Genomic DNA, 11,935 nt, shown 5'->3' on the forward strand with positions numbered 1-11,935 from the left:
CAGGAGAGGGGGTTCTGCCTGCACCAGCAGACACTTGCGGTTCTGCTTCGCTAGCAATCGGCACTAGGAAGTTCCCGTGCCGGAGACCCAAGATGGAGGGGGTAACGCTTCCCCCGCGCGCTCCCGCTCCGCACCCGCTGCCGACAGCCTCGCGCAGGCCCCAGCGCCTCACTGCGCTCCGCGGGGCTCCCTCGGGAACCACCGGGCCCAGCCGCCCTCCGTGCTCGGGGCCGCGGGGACGGCAGCGACGATGAAGACGAAAGTTCTTCCGCTTCCGCCCCTGGAGACTCAGCCGCAGCTGCAGCGCGCGAGCAGGCCCAGCCCCGGCCACCGAGCGCTCTTTACCGGCAATATCTTACCCTGGACACGCTCACCACGAGCTCCCGAGCGGGCTCCGAGGGCCAGGTGTGCCGAGCAAGGCTCAGACGTTCCTGCTGCACCGCGCTGCGTCCCCGGGATTCGCCTCAGCTCCGTTAAGCGAATCCACCTTTCCTCCCAAAGCAAACTTCTTCCTCTAACTTGCAGCTCTTGGTTGCGCGCTCCAAGTAATTCACACTTCTGCAGTGCTTAGGGCTGAATATTAACAAATAACTTTTTCCCCATGCCCTGATTCCTGTCATAAGACAGCTAACATTCAAAAAAGCCACCATGTATCTGCAGCATTACATAAAAGTTTGTGCTCGGTGATATCTGTTTGCTAATTGCCACCGGCTTCCACTCTCTTCCCAAGGCTTAGGGCAAGTGGCCTGTTTTGCATTTCCGCTTCTTAAAGTCAGGGTATTTTGCTATAAAACACCACAAGCACCAAATATGCACCAAACACGTCAGTTTTTAAATATATGTATATATATAAATAAATAAGGTTCTCCTTGTGAATATTACATATCTGAACACAAAATTACAAAAATACAAAATACAAAGAAACTACTCGCGGTTCAAGTAATATGTAAAGCTTCAAATTTACCTAGAAGGAAAACCTGTTAGTTTTGATTTAAAGCTTCCACTGCAGTTTGCAGCCTAACACTGGAGCTGCTCGGCCAGACCAGCACGCCAGAAATAAAAGTGAAACCGGCCAATTCACTCGGCAAATTTCACCCACGACTGCGGGGTTTTCTCAAAAGGAGGAGCAGGGAAGACAGAAACCAAACACTGAGGGAAATTTAACGTCATGGTTCTGAGAGCTGGGGGAGGTCTCCATCCCCCAGCCCGCTCCGCATTCCCCACCTGCTCCCTCCTACTCCCCAAATACCCTGTGCAAAATACACGGGCTGGTTTGACTGATGTGACACCTTGATCCATTTCCTCACGTGTATCACCATGTGGTACCACAAAAGTTTGGGCCAACGCAACTCACTGGGGCAAAGGAAAATCCAGAAAGTAATAGCTGCTTTCCTCTCCAGCAGAAACATCAGCTTGAAATTCATGTTAACTTAGTCTTGCGATTTAAAATTCACTATCAATTTCATGCCCTCAAAACCCTATTCCTAGTGCCAAAGTCCTGTGTTTACAGGAAATGAGGGATTTTTTTTTTTAATCAATACATTTCAAATCTGCCAAGTCACCAAAACCAGCTAACACACATAACCACAAAGAGAGCAAACCCCGGGGGCAAATAAGAGTAAGCCTAGATTTAGATCTCAATTTCTAACGCTGTCTCCCATGTTTAGGTAGGTGACTGCAGCGCTGTTGAATTTTAAGAGAGTTACTGAAGTTTAACTTCCCACTGCAAATGCCTGGCAAAATTATTTGGTTTTGGAAAATACACTGATAACCTACTCTTCCCTAAAAGAAGTTTTCTCCTTTTCGTGCCACTGCTTATTACAACACGTTTTATAAATGTACTATCACATAAAATTTTAAAAACAAAATACGGACATCACACAGAAGCGGACTGGGTTTTCAATAAAATAAAAACATCTTGAGCTTGAAGACTGCAAATTCTTCTTATTTCTAGTTGGTTTATACCTTTAATATCACATGCTAAAGTTTCTGCTGCCTAATAAACATTTCTGTCCTGTTCAATTAAAAGGCAAAAAAGTGACAGACAGAGGCAGGCAGATGCAAAGGAAGATTTCAGTGGAATGAACTGCCCTTTTTTAGGTGAGAAGGCACTACAGACACACCAATGGCAGAGGAAGCAATTGCTACTGGGCTAAACAGCCAAAATTCACCGTGGCTACGGCACGACCTGCCTGCAAAGCCGGCAGGGAAGCAGAAAGGAAGAGCCCAAGGCAGATCCCAACGTCCCTGCATCCGCTCCAGCCCCGCTCCGAACCCCTGCGATGCTCCAATAGTGCAGCAGGCTGGAGCTGCCCGCTGTAATTGCGGGCAAAGCCAAGAGCAGCCACTCTCAGAGCTTCACCTATTAAGTCTGCCCTTAATGAACAGCCTGACATTAACCCAGGCCTAACCAGTTCTTTCACTGCTGGAGCCTCAACCATAATAAACGCCTTGGACATTCCTGTAGTGTTTTCCAGAGATCTCACAGCATGTGGCTACTACCTGTGCATTCAGTGCCCCGTGAGACACGCATTAGTCAACATTTTTTAATTTAATTTAAAAAAACTGAGGCAGAAGAGCTAGCAAGCGACTTCCTTGTGGATATGCAGCTGATTAGTGGCATGTAAAAATCCAGTTCTTCCAGATTCCACTCCTGTCATCAGCCAAAAGGCCGTCATTACAAGGAAAGAAATTAGTCTGGTCTTATAAATAGTATTTGAATACTAAAAATATTTGCAAGCAGTTGACCTTAAACACAAGCAGAGCCGCACGGGTCGCCCGGGGCTCCGGTCGCTGCCTGGCAGTATCGGAGCCGTGTTCTTGTCCCTCTGCTGCTCGGAGCTTCTCCAGCACCTCAATTCAATATAAACTGTGCAACAGATCAGGCAGCAATTAGGTTTGACCAGTTCTGGTCTGATTTGGGCTCAGCATATCAGGAAATGGTAAGTTTGCTCAGAAATGCAAGTTACATTCCTCCAAAACATTCTGATAGCTGGAAAAAATAAACAACTAGCTTTAGCCCATAGATTATTGCCCATCTTCCTATAATGGGCTGAAGAATCCTCTCCACGCTCACAAAAACCTCACTACAACACACAGTTAAAAAAGGTCTCAAACGCACCAGAACCTGAAGCATTTGGCTACGCTGGTATTTAGGGAGCCTTTAGATTTTGCATTGCTCTTACTGCATAGCACACGTTTATCTGCACTTTGTGCAGCTCCTTACAACGCAGGCAACTTTGATATGACATGTTCAAGAGCTGCTTGGAAGAGCAAGAGCCTGTTCTGGATTATAGACTACCATAACCTGCAGCTTTCCTACACTGCATTTCTTGCAACACAAGAACCAGCACAATAGTCACTGTAATAAAGAAGATACTAAATTCACATGCTCTAGGAGAAAAGCTGAGTAGAAATTAAAGACTTTTTGGGGAGAGGGGGAAGAAAACTTGCCCAAAGTTACAAAGCTGAAAAGGGCAAAAGCAGAGCTAAAGTAAACAAAACAAAAATATATACCAAATTTTGTAGTATAAAACCATTGCAATAACAATTCCTTTACTGTAGTTACGTATATATGTGCATTACCATCATCTACTCACTTGGGCCATCAAGTCCCAAACATAACAACCTTTAAAACCACAGCAGGAGCTCTTCCACAAGAGGAAGAACTGCAAATGGAAAGGTTGCCATTTCCTGTGCACATCCTGCTACAGATAAAGGCATTGCTCAAAATTTATATAGAAACATTTGAGAAATATTTGTGCAGCTAGTTGGAACATTTTTGGTTTCTATTCCTCACTTTAGGAGCAAAACATTGTTACAGATAAGATAAAATACTCATTTTTTCGTTATCACAAACGAACATAAACCTCTGTGAAAGTCAGAACCTCTGTTACTTCAGTTAAAGGCTCAGGACTTTTGATACAAAAGCGGCAGGAGGGTCAAAAGTCACCGTGTTATCCAAAGGATGACAAAACTCATGGCATTAATATGCATTAAAGCAGCATCCAACTGTGGCAAACTGGATGAGACCCAACTCTACAACAGAGACCCAGTTTCCATCCTAGCTCACATTTAGGTCTCAATTATCTTATCTGCTCTGCCACTCGCATACTTTCCAGATAAGAAATGTTCTCCTCCACCTCTTTTCAAAAAAGCTTAAAGTTAAAATTACAATCACTGTGTGGTAAGGTTAAAAATGCTATAGGATAAAACTCATTTAAGACTATTGCTCATCTGACTGGTTTGTGTGCAGTTTAAACTAGTAACTGAAGTTCGTTGATGAGCTAAATGAATTTTAATAAAAGTTGTTCGTTCTGTAGATGAAAATGGAATATTTTCCTTAATCTTGGTTTATTCAAATAGTTTACATCAATGATTAGTTCATCTCAAGTTAAGAAACTGCTTAAGAGTTGGGGTGGGAGAAGGAAGAAAAAAATAAAGCTTGTTTGCCCCTTCCACTTTATGATCAAGAATGAGGCAAGAGACAGGAAGATCTAAGATCCTGAAGGTGATGATAATGAGAAGTCATTAGTTAATTCCTTCAACAGCAGATAATGCTTCCTTTTATTAAATAAAGCACTTGCTAACGACGCCAAGAAATATTTTTTTCCTTATGGATGCAACATACCCAAACTTCATCTGCACCAGCCAAAATGAGTGGAAGCACAAGCAGCACTGAACTGAGAGCTTCTGTCCCAAAGGAGATGGACGCAGTGTTAGCAGGTAGGAAGTAAATAACTCATCTGGTATCATCTGGTATTCTTCATACAAAAAAAAAAAAGCCTAGAGAAAAATGCATATATTCCTTTTAATTGCTAAAAGGTTTACAGATGTTTACAGTTTATTTTGAGGTTAACAAAAATAGAACCAGATGTGGATTATAATTTCTTTCACCAGTGATGATAACGTTTACAAGTCTGTTAATTTTCCTTGGAAAAAGGCAAGTCAAACGCAAACACCATTCTAAAATTCAAAAGAAGGTTCCTGCATATTGTTTTAATCACTTTTTAGAAAGCTTCACCAACGCACGCCCATGCCCAGCTCCTTGTTCTCTGTGTTCTGCAGTCCCCATGAGCTTCAGCTACATTGCAGGGAGGGCTACAAAGGCACCACAGAAGCGATGCCAGCTCCAAAGAGATCACAGCCGCCTAAAACACAAATAATTAAGAAATGCAGCAGGGCACAAGGAAGCACAGCTGGAATTCCTGCTCTAACTGCCCCGTAGCACACGGTACCCGCTGCCTCGGTGCCGGAGGGATCCAAGGGCACCTCTGCTTCCACCCACCTCATTACGAAGCCTCCGGTAGTCGGGCAGGGAGGGCAAGGGGAGAAGAGGGAAGGACCTCTCTGAAACAAGAGCTGCAGCTGTGCCACTTCCAACGCCCCCACGCAGCTAGATTTGCCTGGAATATTTCAGCTTTCAAGACCCTTCTCACGATCAGCATGAAACCTCGGTCAGCAAGCAGCGTGCAGCATTGCAACATCACAAAACAGATGTGAACACAGTGAGTACGACAGGAGGGAGGGAGGGAGGACATCCCTCTAAACGTTATTTCTACCTCTGCTCCCCATACAAGGCCAATAGGGCTGAAGTTTTTAAACCCTCATCCACAAGAACCTGCAGGATCCAGCTGGATGGCTAAAGGGTTGTGTGACCTGGCAGGACAGACCTGCATTCAAACCTTTTTCAGTCTCAGAAATCACATATTTTTAAATAAAACAGCCAATAAATTTATACATTTTCTCCAGGGTAACAGACATGCATAATTACTCAACGAAAGCTGTTTTCATTTAGCGGAATTATTTGAAAAGTTACCACTACAACACAGTGCGTCCAGTAACAAAAGCAGCAGCCAGAGCTGTTTACAAAACTGTTCTGCTTAGTGTTGGGCTAAAAAGCCCAACTCTTTTCGGCGTGTAATAAATCAAATCTGGGCTCTACGTTTAACAATTTTCAGCAGTCCCATATGCTGCACACTCAGATATGCTCCATTACGAGAAAGAAAAACATCATCTCACCATGAATCATCAGTGACTACACTCCTGTAAATGTGGCTTACATACTTGCAGTGTTCAAGGGCAGCCCCAAAGAAGTCTGCTCGCTGTGGCGACAGATTCTGTGCGGGAGGATCTCAGATTGTTTATTTAAGAGGAAGAAAAATTAAAGATTAGTGCAGGAAGCAAGCACATTATCTGCATCGCTTCAGAAGTGCCCTCAGCATGCACGCTGTTTAGCACATATTCATCAATTCCCATCTAATAAAGACATCCTGCTCGTAAAGTGGTGATGGTATCTGGTAGTCATAACACCTTTCATCCTGAAGTGCTTAACACACGTGAAAAGGCACACGCGCCGGGTGAGATTCATCCCTCCCAGTGCTGAAAAGCAGTTACTCAGGGACACAGCCTTTACCATGTTCTGTATTGTAATAATAGTTGTAATAATTTGTGAGAAAAGTTAGAAGAAAAATAACACACATGCAATGAGAAAGCCCCCATGCAGAGGGGTTTCAGGCTGCAGGGAATTGCGGGTGGGCAGCGTGTTGGTTCCCTAGCTGGGATTTAGCAGGACACAGGGTGACAGGGCGACTGACGAGGACTTCTCCCAGGCAAGCAGCAGCAAAGGGGCCTGGGCAAAAGTGGCTTCACAAGGGAAAACCCAACACGCTCAGGTCACTGTTTACTCCCCCGTTGAGGAATTCCTCCCTCTCTGGGAAGCCAGATCAGGGCCCATTTGCTGTTTCCAAACTCTGAAATCAACCCAACAGAACTCACCTGAACGAGCTGGCCTAACTTTGCCCAATTAACTGGCATTACCCAGAAGTGCCCAATTACATTCACTTTTGGAGAGGGCAATTGAAAATCATCTGCTGAACGAACTGTGAGAATGTCCTTATTTGAAGCCTTCTGCAGCCAAGGCGTGGGGAAGGCAGCCGTGCACTCCCACATAACCATCGGTTTCATTAAATTTGAAACAAACCAGAGTCCAGTTGGACCTAATATTCAGGGCGCGGAAAAATAGTAATTACATCAACATCAAGCTATTACCTGTTCAAGGACATAAGTGCTTACAGAACAAGTTTGTCTGAGCTGCTAATGAAGCTCCCTATATTAAAACCCAAATTTCCTTGTCCTTACAAATTAATCCAGCAATTTCTGACACCAAGGGAAAGTCCAGTAAGACACTGCAAACACAAGGCCAAGGAGATAAACAGGAAAACCCCCAAACAGCTCAGAAATGCTCTGCGATCCTCAATAAAAACACACTGATCCCAAGCCACGGAGAGAAACTAAGTTCAAAAAAAAAAATCCTCTTTGAACTAATTCAAACCTTTTTTTCCTAGCAGTACTGTCTGTTTCTTCAATCCGAGAGCAAAGCCCGCGAATCTTAACCTGCATTTTTTCCTCATTTCCAGCATTCAGTTGAAATATATGCTAAGCCTTTAATTTAAGCACAGCAATATGCCTAATATTAGAAGCACTGCTCCCTGCTGCTCTGCAGGGAGGTTTCAGAAAGACCCTGCGGAAGCCACGAGGGTATCGCAGGGCCCTCAGAGGGTATCGGAAGGCAGATTTCCAACATCCCTCCCTTGGTAGCTCAGACACAAGCACCACACCCAACTCATTTACCTTAATTTGTTTCAGCTGCCCTCCTGGTTAATTAGGAAGTGAGGTTCACAGATTACAGCTCCGGACATGCAGGAGCCCACGATGACTCTTGATGGTGCAGACTGCACCGCTCCAGCAGGGCAGCAAAACGAGAAACCAGCAGTGCTGCTGCGTCAACATAGGCTGAGAGTTCCTTCTTTTTACCCCAAAAGGTCTACTGGGACATGGATTTCCCAAATCGGTGCCTTTGTACAGCAGGTTTCACCTACCAAATTAAAATGAATGCACCACAGAGAACTCAGAGAGGGATAAGGAGAGCCCGGAAACCCCCCGAGCTCTGGGGAGAGCCGAGGAAGGGCGCAGTTGCACAATGTTTGTTGTGAGCGCTGAGCCAAAGGCAATCACATCACCCTGGTTTAATCAATGGCCCTCAAATACGGAAGTAATTTAAAAGGACACGGTGTAAAATAAAATGCTCCTTTTTATGGTTTGCTCTTTTTGATTTCTTTTACTGTTGGGTAAAAATACATCGACTAAAAAGCTGAGCAAGTGCTGAAATTCAGTTTTATGAAAATCTGCTTAAGTATCAAGCTTAAGCCTTTGCAACATCCTTTGTTGCCTAAAAGGTAAGTGAACTGAAAAAGCAACAAATAAATCTCAGTCATTTCCCCAAAGCCCTGACCCCATCCTTCCCTCATAACCTGAGCACTGCAGCATTGCACGGGGCTGCAGAACCACCTGGAGCAAGAGCCCGTAAACGGGAAATGCCCAAGGCCGCCCTCGCCACCGCTCTCCTTCCCAGCCGGAGCCTTTCCCAAAAGCCTCTACTTACCCAGCCACTTGCTACATGCAAAAGGAATTTTTTACTTAAAGCCATCCCATTCTGCAACACATTGCGAAAAATGAACACAGCAACAAATGATGGTTGGTATGAGATTGATATTTATAATAGATAAGCAGGAGAAAAAGAAAAGAAACTTAACTTGCAAGGACCCTTTTAAGTGATAGTTAGCAGAGGAAAAAAAGTGGCAGGGATGAGCAGAAAGGCAATACACATGCAAAAGAATTAGCTTGAAGTCTGAAAACGCTCATATTGAGAAGGTGGATACAACCCAGCTCAATTTTCCCTCAAAAGAAATGCCAAGGAAAGTTCATATTCATATGATGAGTAATTCATTATTGAGTAAATGAAAAAAAAAATCTTAATTTGACATCACCACAAAATACACAAATACAGTTTGCAGCCTCACAGTGGGTCATAAATCACTAAGATGTGAGAGATTTTTTTCTTAACTGCAGTGTTTAGCAAAAGAGCGCTTGCTATGAAGTGTTCACAGTCACCGCACTCCCCGTGTCACTTTACTCCTTCAGACACCAGCAGCAGCTACAGAGCTGACAGGGCTCTAAAGAGGGGCAGCGAGGAAGGCGCCCGGGTACCGTTCCCGGCAGCTCCTTGAGTGCAGGAACCCCACGCTCTGCTGCGACCACGAGCCAAAGCAGCTGCACGAAACAAGCGTCAACGCCTTTGCCGAGCTTTTCCGAGCTTTTTCCGAGCAGTATAAGCGGAGTTCGGGCTGCCTGGGCCCTGCCTGTGCTCTGCCGAAGGAGCGCTGCACGGCGGGCCGGTTCCCGGGCGCGGGGCCGGTGCCCGGGCGCGGGGCCGGTTCCTCATCCCGCCGGGACGGGCGGCTCCAGCGGGCGAGGACAGCAGCGCCCCGGCCGAGCCCGCGTCTCCCCGCGCCGGCGGGTCCCTGCGCGGCGGGCAGCGCTCCCGGGGCCCTCCCGGGGAGGGAGCAACGCGCACCGGGAGCGCGGCCGTGTTCCGCGGCCCCGCAGGAGCTGCCGGGATCCTCCGGGCACCGTCGTTCTCTTTTCTGACCTCCGGGCACCCTCGTTCCGCCCGCTCTCCCCGGAAAAGCGAGGCCCGACGCCCGGCTGCGCCCGCGCACGCTGTGTGCACGGACACGCACGAACCGCAGCAGCGCAAGGGCCGGCACTCGCTCCCGAGCCGCACGGCCGCCTCCCCCTGCTCGGCGAGCACCGGGGCGTCCGCGGCCCCCGGGGAAGCGGCGGGGGCCCCGGCCCCGTCCCCGTGCGGGGGAAGTCGCTGCCCTTCCTGGGACGCCGGGACAGCGGCGCCCGCTGCCGGGCGCGGCTCGAAGTCTCAGGGCAGGCGACACGGCGACCCCATCGCGCACCGGCCCCGCCAACGGCCCCGCCGCCCTCACCTGGTGCCGGGAGGCCGGTGGTGGCCACGTCCGCGCCGCCCGGGAGGAGGAGGAGGAGGAAGAAGGGAGGAGGAGGAGGGAGGCGCCGCTCCCGCCGCTTCCTGCCCCGGCGCCGCCGCCGCTCCCGCCCGCCCGCCAGGCGCGGCCAATCGCAGCTCGGCGCTCGGCTGCACCGCCTGTCCGGTGCACAGCCCGGGAGCGCAGGCGAGGGAGCAGCGCGGAACCGCATCGAGCGCCGCTCGGCGCGCCACTTAGCTGCCTGAGCGCGCCCCGCGCCCGGCCCCGCGCTGGGAACGGCGTGGAGCGGCGGATCGCGCCAGCCGCGCTCGATTCACTCTGCCTGCTCGCGCGGCGCAGGAGCGATCGGGCGTCGATTGGTAGCGCCCAGGAACCGTTAGCGCTGTGGGACTACGGGGCGCCGCCCAGGCGGGGAGGCCCCGGAGGCCCGGGGGGCTGCGGAGGCCCGGGAGGCCCCGCGGGGGGGGGGAGCCCTCCCTGCTTAGGGGCTCCCGAGGGAGCTCGCGGCGGCCTGAGGCAGGAAGAACAGGAGGAGATTTAGTAGAGGCCAAAAGACCCCAAGTAGGAAGAACTCAGGGCAGAAGGTTGGGGCGAGGCTCACTTTTGGGCGCTTTCTGGCTAAATAAAGCCGGGAGAGCCCAGCTCTGTGTGCTGCCAGTGCCCCGCACTGCCTCGTTCTGCGTCTCTGTCCCACAGCTATTTTGCTCGTCTTTTAAGTCCATCGTCATGGTGTCCTTCCAAACAACGTGCAGCAACTTAAAAGGCCTCTGTTCCAGACGAGGGGTGCCGTTGTGTGCTCTCCTGTTAAAACGGCGCTGTATTACAGCTTTCTAGTTAGTCATCTAATTTGTGCAATAAATTAGTTGCCATGATGTCTGTTTAGAAGCTAAGCTCGGTAAGTTTATTTATTTATTTTCTCCAGTTCTTGCAAATGGAAAAAAAAAAAAAAAGCTGGACTGTGGTGTGAGCTGCTCTGCCAGTGGTTGAGGAAAAAATCTTCCTTCAGACTGAGTGAACGTACATAAAATAATGAGTTGCAATAAGCACAACAGCTTTAATGAAAACATGAGCCAACTTAACTAGCTTTAAAAAACGTTTAAATTTTCCGTGATAGCTCTTTGGGGTGTAGACACTGAAGCTGCTGTGCTTGTGAGGGAAACATGACATTCCTTAAAGCTGAACCTCCTCCCTTGGGTTCCCACTGAATGCCTGAGAGATGAGAGCACAGGGTGTCTCCAGAAGGCTAATATTAAACACAAGGAATTAATACGGAGGGAACAGGCAATGAGATTCCGGTTTTGACCACAGAATGAGCTAAAAGGCTTTTTTCAGCAGCAGCTACGTGCAGTTTCTTACTCATGCCCCATAGGCAGCTGCTGTTCAAAGGATCCTGATGTGTCTGCATGTTAGCAGGTGCTCTTGCCCCGTGTGTGGCGTGCGAGGGAGACGCTTCTCTTAAAGACAGAGGGTGCTGAGGCAGCTTGACAGGATGAATTGCTCTCGGAAGGGCAGGCTGCGTCCAGCCTCGCCTGCAACTACTTTACTTGTCTGAAATACGCAGCAATTAAAGCCTGCAGAGCGAGGATCTGATGTGCAGACATGGAAGGAATTCAGAAAAGGAGCGTGAAAGAGCTCATGGCAAAGGGGGAGAGTTTGCTGTAAAGCTCAGAGCAGGCTCTGGAGAACTCTAGGAAAGGGTTTTTAGCTGGTATGCTCCCTATTTTTAACTCTGATGCAATCATATGACAAGTTGTTTCAGCAGTTCATGCCAGGTGCAAGTCGGCAGTGAGAGGAAGTCCCCGGCTGTGCCCTGGTGCAGCCGCCGCACCCTTTCCTGCCACCCTGTGCCATGCGGCCCTGGCAGCTGCGAGGAGAAGCCGCAGGGAGAGCCTGAGCACCCAGGGGCACCACACTGGGTGCCCTCAAACAGAGCACCCGACTCGTGAAATCGCCCTCAACAGCACTGACGTTTAGCTGCACCTCAGCCTCCTCTGCCGTGAAAGGCGGCCCTTGCTGCGCTCCTCGCGTGGGTGCTCGGGTTCAAGATCCTCACTCACCGCAAACGGCTCTTCAGGGCA

General features: G+C 48.8%; 1 protein-coding gene across 3 annotated transcripts in view; it reads right to left on the reverse strand.

The window, feature by feature from the left end:
* The window catches only part of TAOK3 (TAO kinase 3), a 74,331-nt gene extending 64,430 nt beyond the window's left edge, over positions 1–9,901 (reverse strand). For 2 of the 3 annotated variants that reach the window (XM_088532312.1, XM_088532310.1), the window contains exon 1: positions 9,840–9,901. The gene's annotated coding sequence lies outside the window, so the exon portion shown is untranslated. Of the gene's footprint in view, positions 1–3,925; positions 3,945–9,839 lie in introns of those variants that run through there. The other variant, XM_088532311.1, reaches the window with a different exon arrangement.
* Positions 9,902–11,935: the final 2,034 nt, after the last annotated feature.

This window comes from Tinamus guttatus, unplaced genomic scaffold, assembly GCF_059628265.1.
Source record: "Tinamus guttatus ecotype Peru unplaced genomic scaffold, ASM5962826v1 Tinamus_guttatus_pri_ptg000459l, whole genome shotgun sequence".
In the NCBI taxonomy this organism is placed as follows: Eukaryota; Metazoa; Chordata; class Aves; order Tinamiformes; family Tinamidae; genus Tinamus; species Tinamus guttatus.